This window comes from Sceloporus occidentalis, unplaced genomic scaffold (genome assembly GCF_023333645.1).
Source record: "Sceloporus occidentalis isolate IW3139 unplaced genomic scaffold, rSceOcc1.0.p SCAF_4, whole genome shotgun sequence".
Lineage (NCBI taxonomy): Eukaryota > Metazoa > Chordata > Lepidosauria > Squamata > Phrynosomatidae > Sceloporus > Sceloporus occidentalis.
In genome coordinates, this window is record NW_028316984.1 from 67,135,866 (window position 1) to 67,154,309 (window position 18,444).

At 41.6% G+C, this 18,444-nt stretch overlaps 1 protein-coding gene across 3 annotated transcripts in view; it reads right to left on the reverse strand.

Annotated features, from left to right (window-relative positions):
• The window catches only part of KALRN (kalirin RhoGEF kinase), a 719,845-nt gene that overhangs the window by 89,133 nt on the left and 612,268 nt on the right, over positions 1–18,444 (reverse strand). The window lies entirely within an intron of this gene.

Sequence of the window (18,444 nt, forward strand, 5' to 3'; positions counted from 1 at the left end):
GAATCTGGGACTTGGAAGAATTCTTAAGCCCCTCCCCCTTTCATGGTTGAGGTGAGGCTCAACATTACAGATTTTGGGTTTCTACTGTGAAATATTTCTATCACATCACAATGCCCACCTTCTTTAACACAGCTTCAGTGCCCCTAATAATGTCCCACCATCCCATCCCTTACGAATCAGGAACCCCAAACTATCATTACAAATTCTTCACACTGATTAGAATTTGCCTTTATATTGGCCACAGACAATCTCCTGCAATATTTGCTTCCACACTCACTTCTTATATAATCTGTTTAGGCAGCAATGTATTCCATACATTTTCCATGTTTCAAGGGCTGTTCACAAGTCATACCCCAATGCTTCCAGAAGCTTTTACTCACCTACCAAGCATGTGATGAACTAAGGACACATATCTCTTATCCTTTCACTATTTGTTTTAATAATCCAGCAGTGAGGTATGTTATCAATAGGGTACTTGGTACAGAAAAGCACATTGTAAAGTAGTCACACTCACAACTCTTTTGCTAAGTAAAATGTAATGCTCTGGCAACTGTGAGAGTTACTCATGTTATATTTTTTGAACATAAAGGGGGGAAATTACAGTGAGCCCTTGGTATCTGCTGGGGTTTTGTTCCAGGACCTCCTATGGATACCACACTCCATGGATGCTCCAATTCCATTAAATACAATGGCATAGTGAAATAGTGTCCTTTACCTCAAATTGCAAAAACAAGCTTTGCTGTTTGGAATTTATATATTTTAAAAATATTTTCAATCCGTGATACAGTACTTGAATCTTGTTTTTGCTGTGATTTATGATCAACCAGGATTGGCAATCAAACGTATCTTATTCTCTGCAGACATGCAAACAGAATCAAGTGAAAGAAGACTTAGGCCCCATACCGACAGGCCAAAATAAAGGACTGGAGTGTGGCTTTGGTGCAGCTTCCAGACTCTCAGGACGCATGCATCATTTAAACAGCATACCTCCAAAGTGACCTGAAGCAGCTTTATTTTGGCCTGTCTGTATGGGCCCTTAATTTGGGATTTTTAAAAAATTAACTGGGGGGTCACAAATAAAAGGTGTGAAAAATAAATGAAAGAGGAGAATTGAATTAATGAAAAAGGTTAATTTGAATTAGGTGAATATGTATGGAATATTAATTAGTTTACCTTCCCTAGTATGGCTGTTGCATCATAAAATAACTTCCAGAGGTTGTGTCCTGAGTTTTGTAATTACCTAGCAATTCTCCTCCCTGCCCTAAGACCATTTCTTACAAGCTTACCTTCCTCCTTCTCTTTGGCACTCATAGAATCTTACATTTGTAAGAGATCTCAAGAGCCATCCAGTCCAACCCCCTGCATTGCCAGAATACACAATTAAAGCACTCCCAACAGATGGTCATCCAGACTCTGGAGACTCCACCATATTTGGAGGGAGTGTGTTCCACTGCTGAACAGCTCTTATCATCAGGGTGTTCTTAATGTTGAGGTGGAATCTCTTTGGTTGTAGCTTGAATCTATTGTTCTGTGTCCCAGTTTCTGGAACAGCAGAAAATAAAATTTCCTCCATCTTCAATACAACATCCCATCAAACAGGGCTATCATGCCACCACTTAAACTTCTCTTTTCAAGGCTAAACATATCCAGCACCCTAAGCTGCCCCTCACAGAGCATGGTTTCCAGAGCTTTTTACCATTTTGGTCACCCTCCTCTGGACATGTTCCAATTCATCAATATCCTTCTTGAACTGTGATACCCAGAACTGGACACAGTATTTCAGGTGAGGTCTGACCAAAGCAGAACAGAATGGTACTATTACTTCCCTCAATCTAGAGCCATGGCAGTGAACCTATGGCACGTGTGCCCTCTCTGGCACATTAATCTGTCTGAGGGTATGCCTGTTCCTCCTCTTCCCCATGCTTCCTTGCCTTTAACTATCTATGGGGAAGTTCCACCCCCAGAAGTCTCTGTCTCTGGGGAAGTCCCACCCAGTGCGAGAACACCATTGAATTGGGCACTCGGTCTCTAAAACATGCACCATCACTGATCTAGACACTACATTCCTGTTGATGAACCCTAGAATCATATTGCTTTTTTTTTTTGCTCCTCTACCACACTGTTGACTCATGTTCAGTTTGTGGTCTACTAAGACTCCCTAGATCCTTTTCATACGTACTATTGTCAAGGCAGGTATCGCCGTTCTATATATGTGCATTTCATTTTTTCCACCTATGTTATGTGCCTTCAAGTCCTTTATGACTTGCAGCTATCCTAAAGGAAAATTTAGGCCTGTTACAGACAGCCAAAATGAAGCTGCTTCGAGTCACAGTGGAGGTATGGTGTTTCAATGATGCATGCGTCCTAAGAGTCCAGAAGTCACACCAAAGCCACGCTCCAGCTGGAGCGTGGCTTTGGTGTGGCTTCTGGACTCTTAGGACGCATGCATCATTGAAACACCATACCTCCACTGTGACTCGAAGCAGCTTCATTTTGGCTGTCTGTAACAGGCCTTAGCTATCAAAAGGTTCTGAGATTACTTCTACCAGTTTTCTTAACACCTTTGAATGTAGTTCATCTGGGCCTGGAGACTTTAATTCGTTTAGATTAACCAGGTATTCCTGTACTACCTCTTTACTTATTCTGTGCAGCATTTCCCCTACTGAATCATCTGCTCTATTTTCCTCATGTTAAGCACTGTTCTCCTTTTGTGAGAAGTCTGAAGCAAAGAAGGTGTTGAATAGTTTTGTCTTTTCACTGTCCCATATCTTCCTCATGCAGCAGCCCGACCATTTCCTTATTACTGCTTTGCCTACAGACATAACCAAAAAAGACCTTTTAATTGTTTTTAACCTCTCTAGCAAGCCTGAGCTAATTCTGTACTTTAGCTTTTTCGACTTTCTCCCTTCAACAAGGGCCAGACCCAATGACTTCCAAAGTAAACTTTCTTTTCCCCCTAAGTAAGGTTTTATATTCTCTCCATTGTCTTAAGATACTAAGACAATGGATCTCTCCAAGTCTTGGATCTCTCCAAGTCTTAACATATTAAATGAAGACTACATCAAATTTATTTCTCCAACCTGCAATATTTCAAGATATGAGATTTATAGGCCGATGTGACTTCTTGCCATGTAATAGTCAGTCCTCAGGTGAGTCAACTGAAGAAGTATGTCTGTAACCCACACACCAATCAAAATTCATTACAAAGGGCTGCTATGTATCACATTCCTCCAAATGACTACCTCCCTTCTCAGAGACATCTCCCATGTGTTCCTCATCCAGGGCAGTCTGCTCCGCTCTGGCCAAGAAAAGTAGAAGAGTAGATACTTGGGCTTCAAGTTGCTAGACCTTCTCTTCCAGTAGGGAAACCAATTTGCATTTGATGTATGTATAGGTCCAAAACACACTGCAGAAATAATCCAGTTTGAGACTGCTCTACTTGCCTTGGCTCAGTGCTAGGGAATCCTGGGAACTGTAGTTTATTGTGGCTGTCAGACAGAGAAGGCTAAATGTCTCACAAAATTATCGTGCCAGAATTCTTTAGCATTGAGCCAGTGCAGTTAAGGTCTCAAACTGGATTGTTTCTGCAGTGTAATTTGGGCCACAGTTACTTCCATCCTCATGGAAGAACACAAATATACCACAGCTGTTTTAGGTGAGTACAGTAGCTCCCTCGCCATCCATATTCTGCAGTCTTAAGTAGGCTTTAAAAGAGAACTATGCCCCCCCCCCCCCAATTCCCACTGCTAAAAGTCCACACAAACCATCTGTTGCCCTTGCCTGTTTGCTGAGCTCTGGCAACTGGGGCTGAAGCCTTGTAGAGAGCTAGTGGCTGCTAACTCCTCCTCCAACAATGTCTCTGACTCCCTTTCTCTTGCAAGATGTCCCACTCCCAAGACCATGTGCTCTGGCAAAGGATCTGGACCTACACATCATAGAACAACAGAACACAGATCACAGAAACAAGCCTCTACTAAGCTCAAACAAACAATCAGCTTTATCAAAGCCGAGAAAATAGCTTCATGCTGTTTTAAAAATGAAAGAAAAATAGGATGAGAGGAGAGACAATGCACTGACTACTGTATAATTTAACCTTTGCATGAAAAAGACATTTTTCAAGAGGCTAAAGTTACATTGGCCTGTTACAGACAGCCAAAATAAAGCTGCTTCGAGTCACAGTGGAGGTATGGTGTTTCAATGATGCATACATCCTAAGAGTCCAGAAGCCTCACCAAAGCCACGCTCCAGTCCTTAGGGCTGGAGCATGGCTTTGGTGCGACTTCTGGACTTTTAGGATGCATGCATCATTGAAACGCCATATCTCCACTGTGACTCGAAGCAGCTTTATTTTGGCTGTCTGTAACAGGCCATTGTGTCTATAATCATGCTGTAACATTTTGTGGTGCAATTATGAGTGTGCCAGATTAGTACTGAGGAAATCCAGGTTCAAATCTCTACTCAGCCACAAAGCTCACTGGATGAGCATCTTTAAACCTAATGCATTTAATGTGATGGTTTTCAATTGTCCCACATGCCACCTCAGTATATAAATGTGAAGTGAATTAAACATAAAGATGTGGCTTATTCAATGAAATATGAGTACTATTTAAAAGAAAATACTGTTTATAAGGATAAGCTCTAGTCACCAGTTTCTTCATGTTTATCCTGAAGTCTGACACTAATTTATCCACTTTATTGATTTTAGTTCTTTAAAATGTGATTACTGTTTTACAGTATACTACAGAACGGCTAGTTTTTTCGAAAATCAGGAACAGATCAAAAGAGATATCCTTGGCAGAACAATACATCCAGCGTTACCCAATAGTAAGCCACAAACATTCAGTACTGGTTTAATTGCAGGATGGGAGATAATGGGAAAATGGATTAATGATTATTTCTCTATTAGGAAATCAACAGAGATAATTCTGAGCACTGCTACTGAAAGCAGTGGCCCCTGGACCAGTGCCTGGCCCTGAACCACTGGCTGCCAGTCACTAGTGAGCTTCCAGGAAAGAAGGAAATAACCATAGTCAATGGACACAAATATGTTGCCGGTCCCTGAAACACTGGAAAAAAATAATTACCATTCCCTCACATCATATAGCTTGAGAAGCACTGATTCAGAAAGATCTATAATAAGGCCAACTCCCAAATCACCAATACTCTGTTGCTGTAATATTATTTTCACTTATAATGTGTTCCAACACATTAAATGTGTTTAATAAACCCGTACACTAAAACCAGTCTAAGAGCAGAATGTGTACAGATACAAACACAGGACTACTAAATCTCATCCAAACTATATACATGCAATCAATCAAAAATCAATGCTGTCTTTTTTTTTAATTGTCAGAATTCCTATAGGTTTTATTGCATTTCCAATTTAAAGTCAAGTGCGTTGTTGTACTTGTGATTACTGAAATATGATCATTTTACTTTCCATTAACTGTATTTCTAGAGTGTATCCACACTGCTCAGTTACATCAGTTTCATAGTACATGGGTCCCTTCTGGAAGAAATAAGGCATACAAAAGAAGAAAACTAACTAACTAAGTAAGTAAATATTTGACAGCAATGGTCCCATCCTATAGAATCCTGGGATTTGTAGTTGGGGAGGGCTTTAGATTTTTCTCCTCTAAAGCTACAGCTCAGAATTGATTGAATGGTTGCAGTTGTTTTTAACCAATAAGACCTCATTATTGGGATTATTGTTGCACATTATTGGACAATGCAGATCTATTGACCAGTACAGTACTATTAATGTTATATCCACTGTGTCTCTGGAGATAGGAACTGTGCATTTCGTATTGTACAATGGAACAATAAGCAGGCAAAATAGCAGATTGATGCAGAGTCAGTTGCAGATCGTTGGTATTCAGTAAAAGTGTAATATAGCCCAACCACAAGCATAATGGAGGATCTCAAATTGAAAATTCTGGAAACTCAAATTTTTCCCATCCTGACCCTTATGACATTTGCAAAGTTTGGAATGTTGCTGTCAAAAAATAGACCAAATGAAAAATGTCAGCCATGGCCTAAGGTGGGTTTACAATTGCCAGAATACTCCAGGCTGCCCCTGGAGTATTCTGGCCCCTGAAAAATCAATGCTGTCTTAAAGGGGAAATCTCTGCATTTAATAATAGGAAATTATGATAGGTTTGCCTTAAGGTTGGACTAAACTGGAAATGATTTGAAGGCATACGACAACAAGAAAGTATTCAGAAGTTCCTGTTAGAAGTGGTTTTAAGGGTTACACATTCTCTGTTTTTCTATCACATGCTAGAACAGTTATTCTTAAGCCATTAAATTTCAATTTTAAATATATTTAAGAGCTCTTAGTATTCTGTAAACTGTGGTAGCTAAGCAACTGAGTGTGCACAAGGTTTCTATATACCGTAAATTAAAATTTTACGTCTGTGGACCCTTAAGGCTCTACAAAATGCACGCACTCCTCAGATATTTATTCACAAACAATTTACCACAGTGTACTAACCATACTCTTCTGATTCCTACCAGTTCCTCATTATCTGTGCACATATTTTTCCTAAAGGGTAAAAGGCAAAAATAATCAGGTACAGAACACACAGAACAATGCTCTTTTTGTTGGAAGCACTAAATAAATGCATGTATGACTAGTTGGCAGGCTAAATACTAAAGAAGTAACTAAAGCATCACTCGTATTCCCCATTTCTCCCACCTTTTAAGGCAGGGTAGGCAAAGAGCTGCCACCACATGCTGCGAGACTGAAGCTTGGAGCAGACCTTAGTGACACCACTGTTGATAAGAAATGCTCAGACAGCAGGCTAACTACATCTGGAGGACTGGACTTTTGCCCAGTCCCATTTTAAGGTTTTATGGCAGACACACAGTTTTCTCAATATATAAGATGGTCAAAACTAAATTGCCTAATGAATCTAATATATCTGCAACTGAAGGCCCACCTATGCATAACAGTAGTTTTGTTATCTGTACTGCTCTGTTCTACAATATTTGTTTTGGTATCAAAAAGGGAACACCTCCATTTATGCTGCAACATAAGGAAAAGGCCCTTGACTGGAAAATGGTTCAGGGTTAAATCATCTTTCCTAATACCAACCCTCTCACTAACAAGAGCACCCCATAGAAGCTTTTAAGAAAGAAAGATGTCCAATTCACTTATGGATGGCACCATGCATATTTTCAGCCTCATTCCAGAAAAGAAAAGAAAAGAAAAGAAAAGAAAAGAAAAGAAGGCTAGCACATATTCCTAAAGAAGCTAATCAAGTGTGGGCTTAGGAACAGCATTAGAGTCAGATGGTGTTCCACATAACAGGTATATATAGCAGCACTCTGAGAATTCATACAGAACTGAATGCATGCCTATTTCTGGAGAGGCACAATTCCAGCTATCATGTGAAACCATCACACTTATGTAACCTTGTCCAAATCTTGAGACTCCTTTTTTGTTTGAGAAGAAATAAAAAACAAACAGACCAGTAGACCAAGCAAGATATTGTGCATAAAGCATTCATTTTTCAGCAAGTTGTCCTTCTTTGAGAAGTTTTCGCTAGTTTGATTTAGACTATTCTTTGAAGCTGACCTTCTAGTGGGTGAGAAATCCTCAGCCATAGCACACTTATCTCAACATACATTTTAAGTAGGGTTGCCATAAGTGAGGACCTTCAAACCGGGACAAATGTAGGACAAATGCAGGACAACATTTTCAAATGTAGGACACATTTTTTTAAAAAAATGGAGGACACGCAAAAAAATTGAGGCTTTTTTAGAAATGTTAATATAAATCCATGTTTCTTAGGCATGATCAAAATGGAGGACATTTTGACATTATTCGTAGACAGATCACGGAAATGTACTTCCCTTTCTGGCCACCCCCCTCTCCCCATTCCAAACAGCACATTTGAGCATTGAACATGGCTTTATTTTAACATTGCCTCTTGCATATTTCAGAGGCGTATTCCACAACCAAACCCTTTGGTCAAGGGACTTTGGTTTTTCTTCATTTTGACTTGTTTTGTCTGTATTCCTCCCCACTAAATAAAGGAGACATGAAATGGAGTTAATGGGTACAAGTTGTTAAACAAAAAAGTCTTGTGAGACTCTGTAGGCAAGAGGTGCACCATGTTAAGAACTGTATTAAGCATACTTAGGCTGCTGCCACACTGCTTTCACTCTCATCGCTCCATCCTATGGAATCCTGGGATTTGTAGTTTGTTGTGGTGCCAAGGCTGGGCTTTGAAATCTCAGGCATAAGAGAGGCAAAAGGCTTGGGCTGCATCTACACTGGAGAAATAATCTGGTTTGAGACCACTTTAACTGTCTTGCCTGAATGCTATGGAATTCTGGGAATGGTGGCTTGTTCCAGCACCACAGCAGAATGGCAGTTAACCCCTGGAAAGCTCTCTGACCAAGGTGACCAATGCCCTCACCCCAAAATGTAGGGCACCCAAGCAAAAAAAAAAGTAGGACATGGCCAAAAATAAAAGCTAAAAACACCCATGTACTTATAAATCCATGCTTCTTAGCCATGATCCAAATGGAGGACATTTTGAAATGTGACAGAAGAGGACATGTCCTGGAAAAGGAAGAAGATGCCTGGTCACCTTGTCTCTGGTCCAAAACACACTGCAGAAATAAAACAATGCTGGACTGAAATGCCCAGAGTTCCTCACCAAAGCTGCATCCACACTGAGGAAATAATCCAGTTTGAGAGTGACTTAACTGTCCTGGGTTAGTGCTGGGGAAAAGCAGAAAAGCATTGTGCTGGGGAATGCTGGGAATTGTGGCCCCAGAGCTATCTCTGACAGGGAGTCCCATAACCCTCCAAACGTAGTTGAACTGCAGTGCCCAGAATTCCTCCCCAGGTGCATCCACACTGAGGAAATGGTCCAGTTTGAGACTGCTCAGTGCTGGGGAATCCTGGGAATTGTAGTCTATTGTGGCCTCAGAGCCATCACTGACAGAGAAGTCTCAATGTCTCCCAAACACTAGCATTCCCAGGATTCCCTAGCACTGAGTTAAAGCAGTCTCAAAGTGGGTTATTATTCCTGCAGTGTGTGTGAGAGATATAAAAGCTAGGGACTGGATTCATTTGGAGGATCTCTGTGTCCAAAACACACTGCTTGGACTGCCAGGGCTCAGTGCTATGGAATCCTGGGAATTGTAGTCTATTGTGGCACCAGAGCTCTCTGACAGAGAAGGCCAAATGCCTCACAGACCCCAGAATTCCAGAGCATTGAGCTTTGGCAGTTAAAGGGGTCTCAAAGTGCAGAGAGTGGGGGGGGGGGAGAGAAAAGCCAGGGAGTGTGAATGAGCTCTGAGAGGAGGAGGAGAAGGAGGAGGAGGAGGGAGGGAGCCAAGGGAAGTGGCCAGGACCACCAGAGGAGCCCCTGCTTTTCCTCATCATGGCAGCCTTCTCACTGCTGGCAAGAGGCTCTGCCCCCAGCCAGGCAACGCCTCCATTCAGTCTCCTTTTGTCAAAAGAGCTCTGGTGCCACAAGAAACTACAATTCCCAGAATCCCATAGCACTGAGCCATGGATGTTTAAGGGGGGGGGGGTCAAACTATTTCTGCAGCCTTTTGCAACCCCAAAGCCTTCTATTATTTACCAGCAACTTGCAAGGCAAAATCTCTTCCTTCCAAGCCATTGAAAACCAACCCAAGTGGAGGGCTGATTGCTTCTTTCCCATTGGTCAGCTTTGGGGGAAATTTGCATATTACAAGGAAAGGTGTTTAGGGCCTCAGAAACGACCCTGTGATAAAGAATTACAACAATACTGAGTGGTAGACATTTAAAAGATGAGGAGGCATTTAGACTCCCAGGGAAACAGGAACGATTGATGGCCTTTTTTTCTTTGCTCACTGTAACCTGAAAGTAATGCCTCTTGCAGGGTATATATACCAAGTGGGCTGGCAATAGCTCTGAGTGGCAGATGTCTTTAAGACCTGCTCTCTAGCCTTAAGTCAGGCAAGGAGGCGGGGAGGGTGGCACACAGCCATGGGGGGGGTGGGGGGTGGAGCTGCCTCCAGGGCCTTGCTGGGGGGGGGGAGGTCCCGGGGGAGGGGCCAAACCGGGGCGGGACCGTGTGGCCCTGCCCCAAACTGGGAAAGTCCCGCCCCCAGGTGGGATATGGCAAGCCTAATTTTAAGGTACAAGGCCACGGAAGAGTTGAATCAGCTAATAACCTGCACATACTTCAAGGAATTTCAGGTACAAGCATAAAGAACATACAAGAATGCATGTAATATGGCTGATTTACTCTCTCCCACAGGAACCTTTAAATGTTCTTATGTTCTCCTTCATATACAGTCAGCACACCATATTCATGGATTTAAGCATCCACAGCTTGAAATTATTTTAGAAATATATAAATTCCAAAAGCAAGCCTTGATTATGCCATTTTATAAATGTGACACCATTTTACTATGCTACTGTATTTAATGGGACTTGAGAATACCAAGGCCCCACTGTACACACATACATTACTGAAAAGTGGATCTTGGGGCTTTTCCTACAAAGAACCAGGACTCTAACATTTTCGTAATCTCAATCAGTTTATCAACAACTCTGAAAGATAGGAACTTGGATAAACAAGTGATCACCTTACTCTGTTATATTTACAGAGTTTCCAGCCTCAACAGCAACTCAAAATAGGGAGGTGTTCTCTCACCCACTTCTTCAGGTCACTTCAGGGAAAGTGCTCCTGTTCATGTAACAGATCCTATGTAAGCAGAGATTCAGGCCTAATAGTAGAGAGAAAACCCTATGACCCTGGCCTGATAATGTGTATGTGGATTCAAAGTCAGCAAGATAATACTGTACATGCCTCCCCCCATCCCCCAAGATCCATGATAGGGACTTATCTTTTGTACCTTTACCTTTCTCAATAAGAGTATTAGAATGGCAGGAAGGGAAAGTACTCTTCCTTCAGCCACTTCACCATGTCTATATAATCTTTTAATCTGTTGTGCTTTGTATTACAATGATATCCCTACTTCCAGTGGAATTTACTACAGCCATAAACTTTTTTTAATACTCTGGGACACAACTGGCAGGGATGCTAGAGGTTCCATTAATGTATAAAATGGGAGATATGCAAACAGCTCCAGTTTCTTTTTGTTAATAAAATCTACACTCAAAGTGACCTTTGGAACAAGCCAGTGAAGCAACAAATATGCCACTATTTCAAAGACTGTTGATCTGAACCCTCTCTCATGCCCACCAACATGTACTTTTCACAAACAGCTCACTTTAAGCACTTTTAAACTACAAAAACTTTAATTGAATTGTGAATTTGGAGTACAAGATTGGTAAAGGGAAGACAGATCTTGTTCCCTGGTGAAGAAGATAAAAGAATGATTATTGTGTGCTGGAACTGAGTGAAAGGCAAAGAGTGAAACCGTATCACCACAGAACAGAAGTCTAGTTTCTAGAAAGTCACCACTTTTTATTCACAACCCGAATTATTCTTGGAGACTTGGATCATATGAGCCTTTAGGGGAGACAGCAACTAGTATATCTTTCTGATATGTTTAGCTTTTCAGTTCTTCCCACAGGAGAAAGCTAAATATCCAAAGTTCTTTGTTAAAAAATGAATATCCAAGTTGCAAATAGAATATCAAGTAGTAGAATTAAAAGATACAGCCATGTTAGTCTGTAGAATCAGTATGTAGAGAGATCTTGCACCACCTTTGAAACTAACTGAAAGAAAGAAGTTGGCAGCATAAGCTTTTGTAGACTTAAGTCTACTTCACCAGTCTCAAAGGTGCTACAACATCTCTACACAGAATATCAAGTCCATTTTTTTACTGTAGCTTACCCTAAGAAGCGTACATTTCTGAAAAAATTCCCACCACATTCCCAATTTAAAAGATAAGGCACATTTTAATCAAAGGCTTTGGAACAAAGGCTGCATCTTTATAGAAAAGGTTTTGAAAGATTTTCCTGAGATGTGTTTTACACTTAGCTCCTATTGGTGGTAGAATTCAAAGATACAGCCATGTAAGTCTGTAGAATTAGTACGTAGAGAGATCTTGTAGCACCTTTGAGACTAACTGAACAAAAGAAATTGGCAGCATGAGCTTTTGTAGACTTCAGTCTACTTCCTCAGATGCATTTGGTGCACCAAATGCATCTGAGGAAGTAGAGTGAAATCTACAAAAGCTCATGCTGCCAATTTCTTTCGTTCAGTTAGTCTCAAAGGTGCTACAAGATCTCTCTATGTACTTATCTCCTAAGATACTCAAGGATATGACTTGTGTAGAAAGCTGCATGTATTCCATATGGTCATTGTCCATTTTGCCACATGCCCATGGGACAGGAATACTTTTCTATCAGGAAGGGGTGTGGTGGTGGTGGAGATATGAGGCAGGGCCCATGGCCTTAAATAAGATCATGCAGGTACTCCATCAAATGTAAACAATCCAGTAGTTTCCCCACCTACCTTACCTATATTCCTTCAGCATACACCAGAGACCTGCATTATAGTCTTAAACTGATGACAAGAAGGACTGACGCAGCCTGTCAAGCAACAGGCACAGGCAAGCATGGATAACGCTGGTGACAACAACAGACTTACAGCTCTTTTACTACTGTCAGTACAGCCCAGTAATTATTTATGGGAACATCCCGCAACGTAAAATGTTTTATTTACTTGTTTTAGTTACTCATTCAAAGATACATTTCATGGATGGAACTCAGGCACATGTGGCCAAGCAATATCAGAGTATGGTCAACAGAACAAAAGTTATCAGTGAGGAAAAACACATAAGCCAGGAAAAGATGCAGCAGTTTGCTTTTGCCTCAGCCTACTGGAAAGGGCACGATTCTGCTTCCTCCTCTCTTCTCCCCTCTGCTGAATTAATAGAGAGCAAACTACTTTTGCATTTTGAACTTGGTTAGCAACCAATCTAATAAGCTGAAGGGGGAAATGGGTGGAAAGAGAAGCTGGAACAGTTAAAAGCAGCTGAAAAAGTGAGATGGCAGGATTAACTGAGACTTTCTCTGCCAAATCAGGACAGTCTGAGGGTATGCAACTTTTGGCTCAAGCCCAAAGGCCAGCACATGTGCTTTTTAGGGGATCCCCTTTCTCCAAAAAAGGTGGATACAGACACTGATATAGGTGTGAGGTCTTTCATCTGAGCAGCTTAAGATAAAGGTAGAAGTGCCAAGTGGGATCAGAACTTCTCCAGCAAGAAATCCTATCATCTTTTCCTGTTTTAACTGTATTGTTTTAAGCACTTTTATTTTTTTAAAGCTGCATTGTATTCTTTTAATGAGCGATGTGTTTTAATACTACTGTAATAGTTGAATTCTATTTCAATGCTTACTTACTTAATTCAATTGTTCTTTTGAACTGGAAGCCACTTTGAGTTCCAATGTTGTTGGGGGGGGGGAGTGAGATACAAATAACAGTAACATAGTATTGCACAGTCTATCTAGCCCCAATTCAGCACCAAGCATTCATTCCCCCAAGCATCTCTAGAAGCTGGATGGGGATTTCTCTCTGGCAACTTGCACTGCACACACTCCCTTTCACAACCTCACTTGCTCATCTGTGAAATGGGAAACAATAGCCTGCCTCAATAAAGCTATTGAGCAGCCAAGCCTAGGAAGGTGTGCGATTAGACAAGCACCAAAACACAGTGGAATAAACTGCAAACTAGACAAAACAACTAAACATTAAGTTCACACTCCGCCACAGGTTCACCTTAGGAGTTGCCATAAGGAGTGGGAAAATACTTTTTTATATATAGTTATTTTTATTACTTACCTATTCGGTTACACATAAAACATCCATAAACTACACATACAATACAATACAATACAATAAAAAAATTAAACAAACCCATTAACACCACCTTAACCAGACAAACACATCTCTCTTACTAACTAAACAAGCACAGATTTCTCTCTAACCATCTTATCAAAAAACTTCCATTATTTTAAATCTATTAACGAAAACATTGGGATCCCATCTTTTCTTCTTCTACCTAGTCAGGAGGCTCCTCTTTTACCTTCTTCGAAACCCTTAACCTTTCCTTATACTTTCTCCCCCCTTCTAGTCCTCTCTCCTCCCCTTTCTTTCTGAATCTTCCCCCACACACACTTTCCTCTCCCCTCCTTCATAGTAATGAGGGGGGAAACCCCAACAACCACCAAAGGGGTGCCTTCACCAGCAGCCCCCCACTGGAGGGGGGAAAAGGCGGGAGAGTCTTTTTAAAAGAGGCATCAATAAGAGAGAGAGAGAGAGAGAGAGAGAGAGAGAGAGCAGGAAGAAACGAGAAGGAAGACAAGCCTGGGAGGGAGAGCAATGAAGCAGAAATCAGACGAAGTAGAGGACTCCAAACCCACTTGAGCCTAAAGCCCAGCAGCAGGAAGAGGGGCTGAGCAGGAGTGCCAGCCCAGCGCCCACTCACCAGCAGAGGAGGAGCAGCAGCGGCAGCGGCAGCAGCAGCAGCAGGGGCACTTGGCCAAGAGCCAGCCGAGGCGCCTGCCGCCCTTCATCCTGCCATGGCCAAGGCAGCCCCACACAGCTCCCTCCAGAGAGACCGAAAGCCAGAGGGAAGAAGCAGCCAGCTACCTTTGGGGGGGAGGAGGAGGAAGAGGAGAAGGGGAAGGCGGAGCCCCACCGTCTGGCCTCGCCTTCCCTGCCCCTGGCTTTATGCAACTCCGGGGAGGAAAGCAGGAGTAGCAAGGGAGGGAAGTGCACACATGGCGCACCCACTCCACACAGACACCAGGGAAAGCCAAGGACAGCTCGCCCTTTGGAACCCTTGTCTGCCTCCCTGTCCTTTCTGACTGACGGGCTTTTCTTGGCAGGTGTCTCCAGAGGGGTTGTTTTTTTTTTTTGGCCATGGCTCTCCTCTGAGGCTGAGAGAGTGTGGCTGGCCCAAGGTCACCCAGTGGGCTTCATGGCCAAGCTGGGATTGCAGTCCTAGTTTCCAGAGTCACAATAAAGTCATAGAGGCAGAGTCAAGCTCTGACCGTCTCGCTCTCTCTCTCCAATCTTGCCTGTTTTAATTACTTTATAACTTACATTTTAGTGTTGTTTTAGTTTTAGGGTAAGGGATAAAGGGATAGATGCTTGTAGTTATGTTTGTGCTATCTATTTCATTTATGCATTTTGTTGTAACCTGTCTTGATCCTTATGGAAAGGCAGGATATAAATAAAATCTATTATTATTATTATTATTATTATTATTATATAGTCCAACCCTCAAATCATGCTCACTAAGGGTTCATCGTGCCACCTCTTGTTATTAGTTGTGGTTGAGAGAGGCAGCCCGGTTTGAGTGCTGGGTTTATGACCCTGGAGGCCAGGGTTCAAATCCTGGCTGGAAAGTCATGGGGGTGACTTTGGGTAGTCACACTCTCTCAGCCTCAGAGGGTGGCAGCAAACAAAACAAAAACAGAACCATCTGAAGATACTTGCCAAGAAAACCCCAGGATGCATAGATTCACCTTAAGTCGGAAAGGACTTGGAGGCATCCCAAGTGGTGTGGATATAAATATCTTTTGAAAACTTGGTTTACTTCAGATACTGTCCTCATGAAGAAATGAGAAAACTGGCTAAGGATCTCATGTGGGATCTTTTAAAAACCACAGTTCATTTCAAGCACTTCTCTCATGTGAAGTCTTTTTAAAATCTCAGTGCATTTCAGATACTTCCTTCATAAACAAGTGAGAAAACTGGTTGTGGATATCATGTGGGATCAGGGTGACCAGGCATCCGCCCTTTTCCATGACCTGTCCTCCATTTATGGCTTCCCAAATGCCCTCCATTTGGAGCATGACTAACAAGCATAGATTTATATTTGTTAGCATTTCTACCTTATTTTTGGTGATCTCCATTTTTCTTGAATGTCCTACACAGACGCCTTGTCCACTTGGTCACCCAGGGTGTGATCTTTTAAGACCCTAGTTCATTTCAGACACTTCCCTCATGAATATTTCCCATGAGAAAAACCAAAGACACAATGGAGTTTACCACACTGGGGCTAATTTTGGCTTTAAAGAGAGATTAAAGCACATTTAAAGCATCCCACAAATAAAGCAAAAATGGTAATTGTTCGAATGGTAATCATATGCAATTGGGCACATAAAGTGGTATCGGAAATGCATTGTCACTGAAATCCTCAAAGTAAAAAGATGCGTGTTAATACTTCTTTCTGACCACTTTAATGGCGGGTTTTGCACAACACGCAATTACATGATTTTTCTGGGATATTAATGGGATAAACTCCCCATCTCCTTCATGTGATAAACTAATGAAAACAACAACAGTTGTCAATAAGCTGCAAAGAGCCTCCCAAAAGAGAGGTACTGTATTGTTTTTAGGTCCTAGGAAGAGAAAGGAATCCACAGATCTCCCCTCAACAGCTTCCTCTTTGCTATACAGTCATTTATTTTTAATTTTGGATAGATTATAGTTGATTCATTAGGGGTTACTTTTCAATACCATTGGTAGATACAGGCTTTTGGTGGCACTGATGCATGAGAAACAGCAGAGGACAACCAAATCCTTCCCAAATGCTCTTTCCTCCTGGAGTTGAATTGCCTTTTAGGTTTCTCAGCTGATCCCAGAGGAAGGTGGGGGGAATAGATCTGGAGGGTTTGTCCTTTCAGAACAGATTTGCTAGGCAGCAATCCACAGGTGAAGCTTTTCAGGGCGTGGTGGTAATTAAAATAGCTAACTAATTGCAGCGGGTTCAAATAACCAGTAAAGGGGAATCTTCAGGGACTGACACCTCGATAACTGTGTGCCTTTAACACAGCAGGGAGGGAGGAATGGCATCGTCCAGCATTCAGATGCCATGACTAAGAAAAGCATCAGAAATTGCTAAAGGCCTAGGAAGCAGGGTGACTAGGTGCCCTCCTTTTTTCCCAGGGCCTGTCCTCCATTTCAACCTCCTGTCTGGCAGGAATTCTAAATTGTCCTCTACTTTGAGCATCACTAAGAAGCATGAACAATATAGGAGTGGTTTTAGCTTTTACTGGGTCATGTTCTATATTTTCATTGAATGGTTTACATTTTGTGGTGCTTTCTCCTCTGTGGTTATGACATCTGGTCACCCTGATGGCAAGGCTAGTAAAAAAAGTTGGCAACTTTAGCTGGATCAACTGCTTATGAATTATACGCTGGTTGTCTATGCAAAGAGCAGTATTTTCCTCCAGGAGCCGTTCCCATAAGGCAGCTTTTCTCAAGTTGCTGTCCTCCAGATATGTTGGCTTATGACATCAATTGGCCCCATGACCAACGGTAGTGAGTGATTGTTAGAAACATATATATGCAATATGCCCTGAACTGAAAAGATTAGAAATTTAGGTTAGGACTAGGTATCTATATATGGCTTGGACGCATAATGTACTATGTATAAAAAGCTGTGATTTTTCTTTGTTTCTTTTTTAGATATAGAAAATGAATAGCTGGAAATATGAGCAACAGTACAATTTATAGGAACAGTAAGGGAGAACAGAGAGTAACTATTAGCACTGGTATATGTATCTAATACAGTACACTACAAATTGAGGGCAACAAGTTGGGTAGATCATGTGTGCCCTTTTAAATTACATCTTAGTTAATTTCAGACACTTTCCTCATGAATATTTCAAATGAGAAAACCAAAGACACATTGAAAACAAAATATGTGCACTACAATTAGTGCAGAGTTGCAGAAATTCAACAGGAGCAGCTTTTGCCAGCACAGATATGCTCTGATGGGAGAAAACTGCATTTGTCGCTGCAGATATTAAAAACAAACGTTTTCGTAAGAATTTGGGTAAAAAAGGAGAGAAGTTGATATTTTTTCTCTAGCAAAACTCCCAAGTCTTTTCACACCTGCATAATAAAAAGAAAGTCATCCAGTTAAAATGCTCAAGATAATGAAATATGCATCATATTCAAAGACTACAACAGAAAAGCATCAAATTCAGCAGGATGGAATAGAAAACCACCAATCTCTTCCTTTTTGTTAGTCTCAAAGATGCTACAAGGTTGCTCTGTTTATGAAAAATAGGGAAATCTTCACCTGTTGGGCTTCTGTCTGTAATTGCAGGAGGCCTGCAGTGGATGATTCAATCACTTCTAATCAGGGTACACAATATTAAAGGTGTAAGCAGTTCCACTGTGAAGGCTCCATTCTTATGGACTGTTATTTATATGATTTCACTGGCTTACTTTTTACCGGGATGTGGAATAACCATTCTCCCTTAAGCTTGTGATTGTTAGACTCTCTGTTTTCATGAATAATGAAGCAGCTTCCCTGGCAGCCTCACTACACCTTACCCTTCACAGCCCTCTTCTGGAGTGAGTTTGAGTTTGCAGACTGAAAGGGTGTGACTGACATCTCTGAGCAATGCTGAACCTTTGCTGTGATTCCCAGTCACTCCCTTCCTTGTTTGTTCTTACAGGTTGTTATTTTATCTATTTGAAGTATACCGCAGGG